The 18,409-nt window shown below is 36.8% G+C and overlaps 1 long non-coding RNA gene across 1 annotated transcript in view; it reads right to left on the bottom strand.

The window, feature by feature from the left end:
• Window positions 1-7,200: 7,200 nt before the first annotated feature.
• The window catches only part of LOC134271149 (uncharacterized), a 31,914-nt gene continuing 20,705 nt past the window's right edge, over window positions 7,201-18,409 (bottom strand). The window contains exons 2-3 of the long non-coding RNA XR_009992963.1: window positions 8,851-8,981; window positions 7,201-7,277 (exon numbers count right to left, since the gene is read on the bottom strand). This is a non-coding gene — a long non-coding RNA (uncharacterized LOC134271149). The remainder of the gene's footprint in view (window positions 7,278-8,850; window positions 8,982-18,409) is intronic.

Below are 18,409 nucleotides of genomic sequence, written 5' to 3'. Positions count from 1 at the left end.
CCGTACAATTATTAGATTAGTCCAATCATTAACTCAGACAGAGTAAGAGGAAAAGCATTATACTGTACATATATCCCTTGTAGAACCCAATCATACATGTTACATATTCAAGATTATGACACTTTTTGTGTTCAAGCAGCCACGGGTAGGAGAGAGCTATATATGCGGACTCCGGACCGTGGCTTGAGACGATGAAATCCTATACACTTTCTTAATCAATGAAAAAATTATGAAACTTTGGCTATCCTTAAAAAGATGTTTGTTTGGAATTGTCGCCTAGGGATTTTCAGATCCAGGAGGGAGTGAGGGAATTTATTTTTTTTTTTTTTTTACAAATTAACCTAATTATTAGAAATTAAAAATCGCAATGAACAGTGGTGATTTTATTTGATAAATATCATTTTTGTTTAAAATTAACATAGAACGGTACTCAAGTATCAATCCATCTTCGATATTAGATTTGCTTATCTATTAAAAGTCAAATTTCAGCGTCAAACTTTTTTCTTTATTTTAAAAATCTTTTTAAAACAATTTCTTTACAAATCTTCATAAAACATTTCATTAGTGTATTTCATAGCATTTCTCTTTGAAATTTAGCCCTTCATTAAGACAACCTTTACAAAGAGTGCGAACCACACAAAATTTCTTAAGAATAGTTGGGATGTTTTGTGGAAAAATGGGAGGGGGTGCTTGGTATGTTCTAGAGTGTTCGCCAGAATCAGTTTTAAAATTAGGTTTCAAAGACTTGTCATATCGACAAACAACATTTTTCCTTTTGAATTTGGGAATAAACATTTCTGACCCATGTAATTTTTAGCTCACCTCGACGAAGTCGAGATGAGCTTATGCTATACCCCCAGCGTTGGCGTCGGCGTCCCAGGTTAAAGTTTTAGGAGCAAGTCCATTCCCAAGTAACTATAAGCTCTATCTGAACCAAACTTGCATGGATTGCATCTAGGGATGACACTAAGACTTGTTCAAATGCTGGATCACCTACATTTTCTAAGAGTACTTAAAGTTAAGCATTAAAGTTCAGAACCAAAAGGAATTTAAACTACCCTGACAAACTATGGATGATGCATCTAGGGATGTACACTACCAGACTTGCTTCGGATGCTGGATCTGAGCTACATTTTCGAGATGAGTGACCGGGTTAAAGTTTTCAGGTTAAAGTTTTTGGAGCAGGTCTATTCCACAAGGAATTATAAGCCCTAACTACCAGGTTAAACTTGCATTGATGATGCATCTAGGGATGTACACTACCAGACTTGCTTCGGATGCTGGATCTGACCTACATTTTCCAGATGAGTGACCAGGTTAAATTTTTTGGAGCAGGTCTATTCCAAAGGAACTATAAGTCCAACCTGGACCAAACTTGCATGGATGATGCATCTAGGGATGGACACTACCAGACTTACACTTCGGATGCTGGATCTGACCAGTCCTACATTTTCAATCCCAAGTAACTATAAGCCCTAGCTAAGCCAAACTTGTTTGGATAATGCATCTAAGGATGGACACTATCAGACTTGCTTCGGATGCTGGATCTGATCTACATTTTCATTCCCAAGTAACTATTAGCCCCTACCTGAACCAGACTTGCATGGATGATGTATCTAGGGATGGACACTTCCAGACTAGCTTCTGATGCTGGATCTGACCTTCATTTTCATTTCCAAGTATCTATAAGCCCTTTTTGGACCAAACTTGCATGGATGATGTATCTAAGGATGGACACTACCAGACTTGCTTAGGATGCTGGATCTGACCTACTTTTTCATTCCCAAGTAACTATAAGCCCTAGCTAAACCAAACTTTCATGGATGATGTATCTAGGGATGCCCCGACACTACCAAACTTGCTTCGGATGCTGGATCTGACCTACTTTTTCATTCCCAAGTAAATATAAAGCTAAACCAAACTTGCATGGATGATGTATCTAGGGATGGCACTACCAGACTTGCTCCGGATGCTGGATCTGGCCTACATTTTTATTACCAAGTAACTACAAGCCCTAGCTAAACCAAACTTGCATGGATAAACTATCAGACTTGCTTCGGATGCTGGATCTGACCTATATTTTCCATACAAGAGACCAGGTTCAAGTTTTGGGAACAGATCAATCCAAAAGAACTTGAAGTCCTTGATATCTGCAGTATATAACAGTTATAACAATATTTGTTTAAAAAACTATACATGTTTTTCCACTACACGCATAGAAATGTGTATATATGCCATGTAAGGGGTTAAACACAACTTGCAAGAATATTGTTATTGGGCTGAATACTAAATATTAAGAAAATATGATGTGAGATTTGCATTACATAAACTGATAATATTCGTCGAGGTGAGCTTCGTAATCTTTGATTACCTATGTTTTAACTAGGAACTGAACGATCATTTTTAATTTCAACATGACGGACTTATCCTATCAAGTTCAAAGGGCAATCTATTACAATAGCTCTTTCCAGGTATCGGTGTATCATTCCATTTAATTTTTTTATTAATCTTTTACTTTTATGAAGATGCATAAATGTTCTGGTCTTCAACGCTTGAATGTTTTCACATCAACTGATGCAACTTGAATCTGACATTTTGGAGGCTTTCAGTTTGTCAAATAACATGTATATTCCCTATATCATAAATACTATGAAGAAAGCGTTTTATTGACCGGTGTTGTTAAATTTATGTGAGCTCAAACCCGACTTTAAAAAGCTATTTTGAAGAACGAACTAACTTGTAAAAAGCGATGTTGGACATAAGACGGTAAAAAAAATATTTCCAATATTTTTCCAATAAAATATTTCAATGAGGCGGGCGGAATTTTAAAAACTTTAATTTTATTTTCCTATATAACTGTGAATTTTTACCCTGTCTAAACTTCAAACTGCACAGATTGTGACTTAACAATTACAGTGCACAATTTGTGCAGCAATATCTTAAATCCTTAATATCTTGCATAACTTTATACCTTGTTTCTGTAAAACAAAGTAAGGTATGCCCTTGAGCAGAGAAGCGATTTTGCTGAAAATGAAAACCAATGCATTGTGTTCAATAAACCAGAAGTGAAAAAAGAATTAGATAGATTACACGATCAGCACTTGGTTCCTGCTGACAAAGCAGGTAACAACATTGTTTCGTTTTGTAAGGCTCATATTGCATTCTACAATCAAGGATTTAATTCTACAAGTTTAATCCTACTTGATGTCTTCTCTTTCATAGGAAGAAATTTTTCAAAATCACCTGTCATTTTGAGTACTTTTAATATTCCACAGAGCCAAAATGAATTTGAACTGCCCCATATATATTGGACCATGAAATTCACAATTTTTGTTCCTTACAAACACAGATGCTTTGTGCCAAAATGTTGAAATTGGTTGACTAAAATATTGACAGAGAAGGAAAAACTTCAAAATGTTCAAATATATTCAAGAAGTGGTGCAAATCAGCATGACGGATACTTAAAAATTCTAAAAAACTTTTGGTCAATTTGAAATCACTCAGACTGACAAAAATCAACAGCTTAAAAACTTACAACTTTCAACTTTATACACAACAATTCCCCACAACAAATTAAAATCAAGGCTTTTTGATATCATTGACAGCTGCTTCTTCAACAAAAATGGAACTCGTAAATTACTTACCTCGTCATTGGTCATTTGAAAAATTATTTTGTTAAAACAGATTCTGATTGCACACATAAGTACTCTGAAGTTGACATCAAGAAGATGCTTGAGTTTCTGATTGACAATATCTATGTGGTTTTTGGAGACCAGGTATTCCAACAATCTATTGGAATTCCCATGGGTACAAATTGCACCCTGTTATAAGCAGACTTATTTTTATATTCATATGAAGCAGAATTTATGCAAAATCTTATGCGTGAAAAGAAGAAAACACTTGCTGTGGTCTTCAACTCGACATTTAGATATATCGATGATGTATTGTCAATTATTAATGATAATTTCCATTCCTAAGCCGATACGATAAATCCTGGTGAGCTTGAGATAAAAGATACCACAGAGTCCGACACTTCTGCTTCATACTTGGATATTTTACTTGAAAAAGACACTAATGGTAATCTAACAGCCAAGCTATATGATAAACGTGATGTCTTTAACTTTTCTATCGTCAACTTCCCTTACTTAAGCAGCAATATACCTTCATCACCTGCATACGGAGTATATATATCTCAGTTGATTCAATATGCAAGAGCATGCTCTACGTATGAACAATTTCTTAAACGAGGTAAATTATTGACAAGCAAGTTGATGAAACAGGAATATGAACAGTCTCGATTAAAGTCATCATTTCGTAAATTTTATGGTCGATACAATGACCTTGTCAGCAAATATAATTTATCATTGGGTCAAATGCTGACTGACGTTTTTCATACCAATTGTTAGTCCATTATTTAAACACTGAATTGATGACGGATTTTTTACGTTATTTCCTGATCATGACAATGAGCACACGGCGGGTGTGACCGGTCGGCAGGGGATGCTCACTCCTCCATGGCACCTGATCCCACCTCTGATGTTTCGGAGGTCCGTGTTTGCTCTGCTCTTATTTTGTATATTGTTTAATGGACGTTGAGATTGAATACTGTTCGTTATCTCCATGTCCTTCTTATAAACTTGTGTAGAAGAGGTCGATGACGTCATAATGTGCACTTGCTATTGCATGTCGTGGGTACCAAGAATGTATTAGAAAACAATTAAGTCTTAACATTTTCTGTGCGGTAGGTAGAGCAATTATTGAATTTAATTAAAGACATTTTGCATAGAAACCTCCATATGTAGACTTAACTCACTTGCATAGAAGTTAAACCTATTTTTCAAAAATATTTACTTATATTAGGCCAAAAATAAAATTAGCTTTGTTTGGTGTTGCCGTCCAACTCAGGTAAATTGGTGCTGTCCAGCCATTTACAACAGCACAAGCCTCAAAATGTGATCTGTAGTCAAGCCAGGAACTGGTACCGTCATACGTGGCTGGCTTGATTTTATGCCCTGTCTTTGCATTGTCTGTCCCTATTGACTGCCTATGTGGTTTTAGTGTGTCGAACAGATGGCCCGTCACAAAGTCGTCAACCCCAGCAATTGATGTGTAGCTTGGTTTGCCTTTGTCTGAAAATCGAACTTTGCGCCGTACTCGTCAAATGACACTTCTCCTGACATACCGGTATTATCAGTACTGTGTGTTGCATATCCAGACTCTCGGCTTGCAGCATTTGTCTGACCACCGTCACTGGTTGGCGTTCTCATCCTTTCTAAGAGCTTCTCCATTCGCTCTATAGTTTCTGACACTTATACGAATCCATGGTCAACAAAACCCCGACGCTTGCCACCAAATAATGTAATGTGCAACACGGCCAAGCTTATATGTTTGGTGATAATATGGTTTGTATCACCGAGGCGTAACACTTAGGTTCGTTAACCTGTTAACTCAAGTTTTTGTTGACCAATACGATTATACTCAAATATGTACTGATCAATGGGTTTCTTCTTGATTGGACAACCACTAACTGTGGTCAACGGTTGTCTCCCGCAAGTAAATTTCTTCTTGTCCTGCCTCTCCACTAGTACTGCTGCATCTTGACACTTCCCCCACCTCTAATTGTGGTATGCCACCTCTCTCTACAACCAAGTGACTGCCTTATTCAGGTCTAACGTGCTTTGGTGTACTGTGACACACTTAGCTGTTTATCCCCTACAACCGTCTGCCTTATTCAGGTCTTACGACCGTATGTAAGAGAAGAAACAAACTAATGTTTATTCCCTCCGTCACCAGAGAGGTCCCCTAAATTCATGTTACACAGCATGTGTTACCTCAGTGCAGCCCCTTGCATAGGCAGTTTCATACTACTTGTATGATCTGAGAATTAATATTTTTTAGTGTTTAAGAATTTATATAAAAACATAGGTCTAACGTTTTTACGAAACTAAACAACAACCATTTCCGTTTCACTATGATTTTTCCCCTTTGACCTAATTTTCAAAAATTGACATATGATAGGAGTGCATATTTGACACACAATCTGCCATAAATTATGGCATCCCATTCACTGAAACACAGAAAGCAGAAGACCACGATTCTTTGAATTTGCTTGTATAATACTGTATACAGGGAAATTTTCGTCCCTTTCGCCCTCTTCTTGATTGGGCGAATTTAAAACGGGGCGAATTCAAATTACACAGTTTAATTTCTTAGGCAGAACTATGACAGGACAAATTTAAAACCGGGCAAAATTGTTTGCAAGTGCAAAAGGGCGAAAATAACATGGGGCTAAAATAACCCTGTATATAGTATTGATATGGAAACATCCTCATATAATGTAGATTCAAGTTTTTTATGCCACGCAATGAGTAGGAAGGAATACATGTATAGTTTTTGTCATGTCTGTCCCCCACCCTTCCATCTGTCTTTCCATCGGGCTTAAAGAAACTTTCTAGATATATTTATCAAAGCTAGTTCATATGTTAATGCATACTGATGTAAACTATACAACTGCAGCAATATTTTTTTACCTTGACATTTCCTTTGACCTTCTTTTAACTTTTCATTAAATTAGTGTTTGGCTTTATTGTAAAGAAACCATTCAAGTTGTGTAATGAAACTTCACATGATGATACATACTGATGTAAGTTTTACAATGCTTCACTCTTTTTTACCTTGACCTTTCCTGTGACCTTTACTTCACTTTTCTAATATTAATGTCTAGATCAGTTTTGAATAAACAGTTCAAGATATATTTATCAAACTTCATATGCTGATACATACTGCTGAGAGCAATTAATGCATCAACTTATTTTGACCTTGAATTTTCCTTTGACCTTGACCTCAATTTTTAAAATATGTGTTTATCTAAGTTTTAAATAAACCATTAATTATATTCTTATCAAACTTCATATGCTAAAAGTAAATTCATACTGATGTAAGCTTTTCAACTGCAACAACATTTTGACCCCAACCTTTCCTTTGACCTCTCTTTTCTTAAAAAAAAGTGTTAAGGTCTCACAAAAGGAAATAATTTCACTATATATTACAATATAGCTTTAATTAAATTATTTAATTTATTAGACTCTCAGCAGAAAATTCATGAAAGAGAAAATAAAGATTAATGCTTGAACAAAAATTTGAGATCAGTAAAAATATGCCTTATGCGGCTTTTAAGAAAGAAAAACGACAGTAAACTTACCTACCCCGAAATGCACATGGGATTCACATGTTGACAAACAGCCTACACACCATCCAGGAAGCTGCATCATGCGCACCTGAAAAAAGAGTTCCTTTTAATTCAGTGGGATAATTCTGCTAAAGAAATGATATTCCTAGTACATGAGTCCAATTTTAATACTGTAGGCCTAAAACAAATTGCCAAAAATGATAAAAGAAAAAGAATTGTCTCTAAATATATGGAACTTCAATTGACTAAGTTCATTACTAAGTTCATTTTGATTGGCTATTTCCTTGCATGAGACCTTTAAGACAACTAAAAGTTAATGAAATTAATTGAAATTGCACAAAATGTCTCTGAGTTATTTATCTTTCATATACTAGTGCATAAAAATTTATCTTTGTCCTTAAGGGATGAAAAATAGGAGATAACTCTTCCTAACAGATTATTGAATTTTAGGCTAAATTTCTGTACTAATTCATCTTTGGCATATTAATTTCAAAATTTGAAAAAAATAAATAAGTGAATTATTCAGAAAACAAGAGGCCCAGGAGCCACAGCGCTCACCTGAGCACATCGGGCTTGAATTTAACCCCCCCCCCTCCAGGCATTCATCATTTGAACAAACTAGAATCTACACTACCTGAGGATGATTCCATATAAATATCACTAGTCATAGCTTTGAAGTACTTGAAAAGAAGATTTTAAAAGATTTCCCTATATTTCCCTATGTAAAATTTGGGTCGGCCATTTTGGCCCAACCCTAGCTCCGGGGGTCATGATTTGAACAAATTTGAATCTACACTACCTGAGGATGATTCCACATGAGTTTCATCTTTCCTGGCCCAGTGGTTCTTGAGAAGAAGATTTTTAAAGATTTTTCCTATATATTCCTATGTAAAACTTGGGTCGGCCATTTTGGCCCCACCCTAGCCCAGGGGGTCATGATTTGAACAAATTTGAGTCTACATTACCTGAGGATGATTCCACATGAGTTTCATCTTTCCTGGCCCAGTGGTTCTTGAGAAGAAGATTTTTAAAGATTCTTCCTTTATATTCCTATGTAAAACTTGGGTCGGCAATTTTGGCCCCACCCTAGCCCCAGGGGTCATGATTTGAACAAACTTGAATCTACACTACCTGACGAAGATTCCACATGAGTTCCATCTTTCCTGGCCTAGTGGTTCTTAAGATTTTTTAAAAATGCCATTAATTTTTCTCTAATTCATAATTTTCTCCCCTTGGAAAAGGGCGTGGCCCTTCATTTGAACACACTTGAATACCCTTCACCCAAGGATACTTTGTGCCAAGTTTGATTGAAATTGGCCCAGCGGTTCTTGAGAAGAAGTCAATAATGTGAAAAGTTTACAGACAGACGGACAGCTAGACAGACAGACAGACGGACGCCGGACAAAATGTGATCAGAAAAGCTTACTTGAGCCTTCGGCTCAGGTGAGCTAAAAAATTTGAATGAAATGAAAGCTGAAATATTGTAGTTTTTGGCTATCTGCTAAAAAATAATTCAAATCTAATCAATGAGCTCTAATTAGCTAAGAAACAGGAAGTTCACTGTTTTTTAAGGAATTAATTAGCAAAAAAGTGAAAATCTTAATTTTAAAACAAAGTCAGAGACTGGAAAAATGGTGTCAACAGAGACTTCAATAATGTACCTTGGAGCTTTGGTAACAGTGATCACTGATTAATGGCTGGTGATTAAGATAAGGGGTTCTTAAGCAGTGGGGGGTGATGAGGCTTTTCCATCAGTCATCAAAGAATGGATTTCTCTTAGAAGTCCTGGCAGCTTTAAAATAAATAAACAACACAAAAGTTTACAATACCGAAAAATGTGCAGCACATACAATAGCATATTCTTATAAAAAGTCAACAAGTATACAGTTAAATAATTGCCATGCCAAAAAAAGGACCAAGATGGTTGCATCAACATCAATACAACAAGAGGCCCACGGGCCTTATAGGTCACCTGAGTATCATGTAACAGCTTTCCAGCGATTGTATTTGGTTAGTGTTTTAAGCCAAAAGCCATGAAATTCACAAATTTTGAAAGAGGCACCATTGTTTATCAAAGGGCAGATTTCAAAGCATTAATTTACTTTTAGTCAAAGTATCCCCCTGGTACCCCTGACCCAGCGGCCCTGAAATTATCTATTTTGAAAGAGGCCCCTTTCTTCATTATAAGGCCAGCATTTTTTCTTTATGTTTAGGTTTAGTTATGACCATGAGAATAAACAAGAGGCCCAGGGGCCACAGCGCTCACCTGAGCACATCGGGCATGAATTTACCCCCCCCCTTTCCAGGCTTTCATCATTTGAACAAACTAGAATCCACACTACCTGAGGATGATTCCATATAAATATCACTAATCATAGCTTGTACTTGAAAAGAAGATTTTAAAAGGTTTCCCTATATATCCCTATGTAAAACTTGGGACAGCCATTTTGATATCCGGATGATTGAACAAACTTGAATCTACACTACCTGAGACGATTTTTTCATCCTGGAAGTGGTTCGAAATTTTTAAATGTTATATATTCTGTAAAACTTGGGTCGGCCATTTTGGCTTGTTTAACTGATGATTCACATGATATCTTTCCTGGCCCAGTGGTTCACATATATTCCTATGTAAAACTTGACAATTTGACAAACTTGGGAACCAAAGCGTTTCATCTTTCCTGGATAAATTTTTAAAGATTTTTCCTATATATTCCTATGGGTCCACTGTATCACTAATCATAGCTTTGAAGTACTTGAAAAGAAGATTTTAAAAGGTTTCCCTATATATCAATATGTAAAACTTGGGTCGGCTATTTTGGCCCCATCCTAGCCCCGGGGGTCATGATTTGAACAAACTTGAATCTACACTACCTGAGGATGATTCCACATGAGTTTCATCTTTCCTGGCCCAGTGGTTCTGGAGAAGAAGATTTTTAAAGATTTTTCCTATATATTCCTATGTAAAACTTGGGTCAGCCATTTTGGCCCCACCCTTGCCCCAGGGGTCATGATTTGAACAAACTTGAATCTACACTACCTGACGAAGATTCCACATGAGTTTCATCTTTCCTGGCCCAGTGGTTCTGGAGAAGAAGATTTTTAAAGATTTTTCCTATATATTCCTATGTAAAACTTGGGTCGGCCATTTTGGCCCCACCCTTGCCCCAGGGGTCATGATTTGAACAAACTTGAATCTACACTACCTGACGAAGATTCCACATGAGTTTCATCTTTCCTGGCCCAGTGGTTCTGGAGAAGAAGATTTTTAAAGATTTTTCCTATATATTCCTATGTAAAACTTGGGTTGGCCATTTTGGCCCCTACCTTGCCCCGGGGGTCATGATTTGAACAAACTTGAATCTACACTACCTATTATGAAGATTCCACATGAGTTTCATCTTTCCTGGCCCAGTGGTTCTGGAGAAGAAGATTTTTAAAGATTTTTCCTATAATATTCCAATGTAAAACTTGGGTCAGCCATTTTGGCCCCACCCTTGCCCCGGGGGTCATGATTTGAACAAACTTGAATCTACACTACCTGAGGATGATTCCACATGAGTTTCATCTTTCCTGGCCCAGTGGTTCTGGAGAAGAAGATTTTTAAAGATTTTTCCTATATATTCCAATGTAAAACTTGGGTCGGCCATTTTGGCCCCACCCTTGCCCCGGGGGTCATGATTTGAACAAACTTGAATCTACACTACCTGAGGATGATTCCACATGAGTTTCATCTTTCCTGGCCCAGTGGTTCTGGAGAAAAATATTTTTAAAGATTTTTCCTATATATTCCTATGTAAAACTTGGGTCGGCCATTTTGGCCCCACCCTTGCCCCTGGGGTCATGATTTGAACAAACTTAAATCTACACTACCTGAGGATGCTTCCATATGAGTTTCATCTTTCCTGGCCCAGTCATTGTTGAGAAGAAGATTTTTTAAAAATGCCATTAATTTTTAACAAATTCATGATTATCTCCCCTTGGAAAAGGGCGTGGCCCTTCATTTGAACAAACTTGAAATCCCTTCACCTAAGGATACTTTGTGCCAAGTTAGGTTGAAATTGGCCCAGTGGTTCTTGAGAAGAAGATGAAAATGTGAAAAAAGTTTACGACGACGACGACAGACAACGGACAGATTGTGATCAGAAAAGCTCACTTGAGCCTTTGGCTCAGGAGATAAAAAGTCCCAAAGGAGAAGGAAATAATTTTTTTTTTTCGATAAATCAATTATTAACATTTGTACATTCTTTTTTATGCTATCCTAATAGGCTCCTTACCACTGGACACATAATGCTTACAAATATGAAAGTAGAACATTTTACTGCTTATTTCATCATCTGCCAGTTTGGGCCAGTTGTATAAATTTTGTGATGTTGATCAAAATATATTTTTAACCAGAAGTCTCTATCGAGACAGAAGCTCTACTGGTTTGTACTTATAGCAAAGGAAGAGAAAAGTAGAAACTTTTCAACAGCAATAAATAGAATAATGATCCTAAATTAAGTCTCTTTATGTTCTTAGTGCAGTGTACTTGCATGCCACATTTATATTAAAATCAGACTAAAATTGTATTTGGAGTAGCATTTTGAAAGAATTTCAAAAACCGATACACAGAATTATGTATCTTATTGTAGTCTACTTGTGTGCCAAGTTATATTGAAATCAGACTAAAACTGTAGGAGGAGTAGCATTTTGAAAGAATTTCACAGAAATTTCTATTTTTAGTAACCACGGCAACACCGTTCATCGAAATCAAAAACGGATACACAGAACTATGAATCTTATTGTAGTCCACTTGTGTGCCATGTTATATTGAAATCAGACCAAAACTGTAGAAGGAGTAGCATTTTGAAAGAATTTCACAGAAATTTCTATTTTTAGTGACCACGGCAACACCGTTCATCGAAATCAAAAACCGATATACAGAATTGTGTATCTTAGTGTAGTCTACTTGTGTGCTAAGTTATATTGAAATCAGACCAAAACTGTAGGAGGAGTAGCATTTTGAAAGAATTTCACAGAAATGTCTATTTTTAGTAACCACGGCAACACCGTTCATCATAATCAAAAACTGAAAAACAGAATTATGTATCTTAGTGTAGTCTACTTGTGTGCCACGTTATATTGAAATCAGACCAAAACTGTAGAAGGAGTAGCATTTTGAAAGAATTTCACAGAAATTTCTATTTTTAGTAACCACGGCAACACCATTCATCGAAATCAAAAACCAATATACAGAATTGTGTATCTTAGTATAGTCTACTTGTGTGCCAAGTTATATTGAAATCAGACTAAAACTGTACAAGGAGTAGCATTTTTAAGGAATTTCACAGAGAATTCTATTTTTAGTAACCACGGCAACACTGTTCATTGAAATCAAAAACCGATATACAGAATTATGTATCTTAGTGTAGTCTACTTGTGTGCCAATTTATATTGAAATCAGACCAAAACTGTAGGAGGATTAGCGTTTTTAAGGAATTTCACAGAGAATTCTATTTTTAGTAACCACGGCAACACTGTTCATTGAAATCAAAAACCGATACACAGAATTATGTATCTTAGTGTAGTCTACTTGTGCGCCAAGTTATATTGAAATCAGACCAAAACTGTAGGAGGAGTAACATTTTGAAAAATTGTTTACAGACAGCTAAGTTTAATTATCATAGAGCCCCACCCTAACACCAGAACCCCTGACCCAGGGGTCATGAAATTCACAAATTGGGAAGAAGCATCCTTCCTCATCCTAACTATGTACATAGTTCATTGGTTTTATACCCAGGAGCATAGGAGAAGATTTTTAAAGAATTTATGCATTTTCACTTTAAAATCAACAGAGCCCCGCCCTAACACCAGAACCCCTGACCCTGGGGCCAAGAAATTCACAATTTTGGAAGACGCAGACTTATCCAATATAATCATGTACTTGGTTAATTTATTTCATACCCAGGAGAAGAGAAGTTGATTTTTTAAAGAATTAATGTATTTTCACTCTAAAAACAATTAAAGAGCCCTGCCCTTATACCAGAACCCCTCACCCATGGGTTTAAATTTACAATTTTTAAAGAGGCATTCTCGGTCATCGTAACTATGTACTTAGTTTGTTTGTTTAATACCCAGGTGCAGAGAAGAAGATTTTCAAAGAATTAATTCATTTTCACTGTATAACCAATAGAGCCCTGCCCTAACACCAAAACCCCTGACCCAGGGGCCATGAAATTCACAAATTGGGAAGAAGTGTCCTTCCTTATTATAAATATGTACATAGTTTGTTGGTAAAATATCCAAGTGCAGAGGAGAAGATTTTAAAAGAATTTATGCATTTTCACTATATAACCAATAGAGCCCCACCCCAACACCAGAACCCCTGACCCTGGGGTCATGAAATTCACAATTTTGAAAGAGGCAATCTTATTTAACATAACTTTGTACTTGGTTAGCTTATTTAATGCCCAGGAGCAGAGAAAAAGATTTTCAAAGAAATAATGCATTTTCACTATACAGTCTATTTAGCCCCGCCCTATCACTTGCACCCCTGACCCTGGGGCCATGAATTTCACAATTTTGGTAGAGGACTCATTGCTGATTTCAATCATGCAAATAGTTTGACTGCTTGATGTCCAGGAGTAAAGAAGAAGATTTTTAAAGATTGCACTAATTTTAGTGGTTTTGGCCCCACCCCTTCACAATTTCTGTTCCCCTTCACCTATAGATGCTTTGTGCCAAAATTGGTTGTAATTGGTTGAGTGGTTTCAGAGAAGAAGCTGAAAATGTTCAAATGTTAACACACGGTGCACAGCGCACGACGCACGACGACGGACAACAACGGATAGCAATAGGTCACCTGAGTTTACTCAGGTGACCTAAAAATTGTCTAGATAAAGGTTTTCTGTCTTCCGTTACAAAAAAAGCTTCAGTGTTCGCTGAAAGTAAAGACTGCCTTAAATTGTAATATTTACAAATAGAAAGCACTGGACATACAGAAAAACCTGTTTTATAAAAAGGAATTGTAATACCTTGCCTGAAGGGGTCAGTTTTAGACTTCTTAAGTGTAATAAAAACAGATTCAGTGCTGATCTGAACATCATTTAAGCATAGATGGCTCTCTGAGTCAAACTGATTTAACACTGTAAATTCATCACACCTAAAAACCAAAAAATGAACACAAGCCAAAAAATGCTTTTTAATAAATTGCAACACAATAGGTAAACAGCTTCTTGTTTCTTTTTATAGCTGCAATAATGATACTATTAAGGGCTAATAACCAAAAATATTTTTTTGATACAGACATTTTTAATAAATTGCACTGTCAACAACATGTGTTAAACTCGAAAACCATGTAAAATAAATCTGTGTCTTTCCCAGCTGCAATATTCAGCAGCCATGACAGTTCACGCGTGACGTAGTGAGACTTTCGCTTCAAATTTGGAACAACCAAATAAAGCAAATGTCGATGTTTATAAACGATTGTGCTATACTATATTACAAAAACATCGATAAATAAAACCATTTCAAGTGTTATTTTTGTTTCTTTTTAATCCATCAAGGTCAGTAAACATGGCGGATAAATTCAAGTTAAGCTGTTGACACACACGAAAAATATATATGCTTTGTAAATTTTTGGATCGATTTATGTTTTGCATAATTACATATTTGGATTCCAGGTAAGAGATAATAATAAAATAGCCGTTTACTGATAATTTGAGCCGAAGGGGTTGAATACCACCTCTGCCTTTTTAGGTTTTAAAATTCCAGAATCAAGGGGTTGAAACCACCTTGCTTTAGGTAAAAGAATCCACACAAATAAAGTTTGATTGTTGAATGTTTAATTTTTCTATGTTCGTCACAAAACGCTGCAAAACGCATAAGAAGCCTTTCCGACATGGGTGGCAGACTTCCATCATCCCATGTTGTGCCCTGCAGTAAAAGGAACTTTTTGTACGTGTCCATACCAGCTTCGTAGGCCGTTAGAGTGGCACGGGATAAAGCATGCATCCAGAGGTTTTCTACTGCGCAGTCCAAAGAATCTGGGATAGCGGTGGACAAGGTGTTGACTGTTCTTCTGCATTCGGCGCCAGTTGACAGAATTTCTGTATCTGCTACTATCTGTTGCCGAACTTCTGGCGAAATGATATCGATGTCTGAGATCGATGATGCAGGTACCCCGAATGATGGCCTTGACATTTGGCTTGCGTCACTGCTGGTACGTACTGGGTACAACATGGAGGGGAATGCATTGACCTGAGTTTGACATACTGCCATAGCCGACTGCAAGCTAAAGTTTGATGATGGCTCGCTTTTTTGCGTCACTTGCAGTAAAGTTTGCTGGCAAAGTTGAAGCGTATTTACCAGTTCGCTTTCTAATTTGTGATTATTGCCGATGCCTTCCGAAGTACTCTGGGCGGAAGTTGTCTGTGTGCGAGGTAGGGTTTCCAACGTCGAGGTGCCCTGGGCGGAAGTTAACTGCAATGTATCATTGCGAGGTAGGGATTGAGTAGTCGGTTGCATCGCCGTCATAGAATCCCTGTTTTGACTAGTGGAACTTTGAGAAACAGATTCTGTATTTAAAACAGAGATTGTACTAGCGACACTGGCGGATGTTTCATTGTTTTTCTGCATACTTGCCTTGGCACTATTTTCTTCGAACAGAGCGCGGGAACTATTTTCCGCTGAGAAGGATTGTCTCTCTTTGTTGTCTTCGTATAATTTTCTTAACTGGCTGTTATTCAGAGGAATAGAAATGTTAATTCCCAAGTCTTTCAACGCTGTTTTTAATTGTGCGTTAGTCCAGTTTGCTGGATTAGTCACGTCCATCGTGTTCTTAGACCTGCGCCTTGACGCCATGGCGAAGGAATGGAAGTATCCCGTTACAAAATCACAGATTCTTGTCACAAACAAAACAGATCCACACAATGAATACACAAGAATTATCACATCCAGTAGTAAAAGTTTCTACATGATGAGGCAACGGAAAAAACGGCATCAGATGACTTGAAATCAAAAATGTAAACAATGATTTTTGGAAACACGCACCAGCAATGATATACCGTATATACTCGCCTATATATAGCAATGATATCGTCACCATTCAAAGATAAGTCGGACATAAAGTGAGGCTGGGTATATACGGTAAGCAATGACGTCACGAAAAGATGCTAAAGTGAGGCTGGGTTATGAAGAGGGTAAAGAGGCTCTAAGGGGGAAAAAATAATGCTAAGACAAAATAAATTTGATACAACAAAAAATGAAATGTGAAAACAAAAATAACTTCTATAAACATAAATTATATACATAATTCTTATCTAAGAGCTGTTTACCAAACTGCCACTACATACAGCAAGTCCCATTTCTACAATTACATCCCCTTCAAATCCCTTACAAAGGGATATCATACTTCCAAGAATTTCTCTTTTTTTTCTAAGTAAAACAAAGCACAATATTAATGCAGATTTAAACTGAATACAGTTAATAAAAATTTCTGGATCACTTTCCTTACCTGTAATTAATGGCCTGTTTGATGTACTCCACTTTATTTGCACGAGTTATCTTGCTGTATTTGGCTGACAATTGTACCTCCTGACCAGAAGAGCTGGGGATATTGAAGGGCATCTCTACAGCCTGGAGTTTCTCATCTGTCAGATCTTTTATGCATATCAGACCTAAAAAGCCAAATCAACAATACCATTCATTGACAAGCATACCAACTTTTTTTCACTCAAAATCTATACTGATACCCAAAAAGATCTCATCACAAAACAATTTATACCCCTTTTAAATCTCTAAAACCTTTTTCTAAAAGATATGTCACAATTTTTTTTTACAGATTTTATCTAAAATTCATACTTTGATATACATATGTATTGATAAATTTAAAAAACTCATGGTACATACAGTTGCACATTTTTTTTTACTGTTACAATACCTGGAACACAGTCTTTGTCAATCTCTGCCAGGTCTGATATACTGAGGGGCATCCCAGCCACCTGTTTCCACACAGGCTCCGCAATGTTCAGACTCAGGGGACTGCCACTTCTAATGGCTATGCCAAATAACACACCTACAAAATACAGGCTAAACACTGATAAAGAGCTTACTTCTTTTTTACTCTCTTTGTAATATTTCATCTATTGATTACATTTTTAAACAATAACTACTTTAAATTGAATGTGGTTTCATATGAAGGTAATTTATAAGCTTCTTTCTCAAAGAGCTCAAATTATTTTTGAACCATCTCAATGTACAAATAATTGACCTGAAAACAATGCTATCACATAAAGAAAATAACTCATACCTGAGAATTTAAACATGTTGACATGCACTGGAGATTTGGCCATGGGATTGAAGATAAAGCAGTCCCTGTTAGCCCCGGACTCTCCCCGTCCGTTGGAGGTGACGATGAGGAGGGGGAGGGATCCGTTCTGTAACTCGTCACACATCTCAGCCACAGACTCACTATACCCCCCTCCACAGTCATCTACACTCTCTCCTAAAGTCAAAGGAGAAAAGGTACTATCACCCACAGCACACGTATATTATCTTAAACTACTGGTATACATGTATATGATGACGGAAAGGGGTGAAATTGAAAATTTGACCGAACAGTAACCACTCTTTATGGTCATTAGATATTGGTGCATATTGATAAAAATAATTGCATTGAAGAATCTGTGCATGAATCAAGTGTTCCTTTCTCTTCTTATGGAACATTCCCCTTAATTAAATGTCAATTTTCTACTACAGCATCCTCCCTTACTACCTTTATTTATAATCTTGACCATTCCTCACTAATAATATGTGTACACTCCCATACCTGTAGCCTGTTAAGTTCCACTACTGGTCCATGCTGTTTGTCTCTCACCATAGTTGCCTGTACAACTTTTCTGAAGGCAGCTTCCTATTAATTCAAAATACGACAAATTTATCACCATCCTATCATTTATTCCTTGTAGAGAAAGCAAGCAGTCCCTTACACATAAAACAAGAGGCCCAGGGGCCACATCGCTCACCTGAGCAATTGGCTAGGAAAAAGCACACGTCAGATCAGAACTGAAAGTTTACTGAGGGGGGGGGGGGAATTTTAACCCCCAGGGGGTCATGATTTGAACACAGCTTGAATCCACACTACCTCAGGATGATTCCCTATAAATATCACTAAGCATGGCTTTAAAGTACTAGAAAAGAAGATTTTAAAAAGGTTTCTCTAGATATTCCTATGTAAAA

The sequence above is a fragment of the Saccostrea cucullata genome, unplaced genomic scaffold (genome assembly GCF_032062105.1).
Source record: "Saccostrea cucullata isolate Sc308-1 unplaced genomic scaffold, CSIRO_AGI_Scuc_v1 ctg2111, whole genome shotgun sequence".
Classification (NCBI taxonomy): domain Eukaryota; kingdom Metazoa; phylum Mollusca; class Bivalvia; order Ostreida; family Ostreidae; genus Saccostrea; species Saccostrea cuccullata.
Note: the sequence above shows the minus strand (reverse complement) of the source record. Positions and strands in the feature narration are given on the sequence as shown.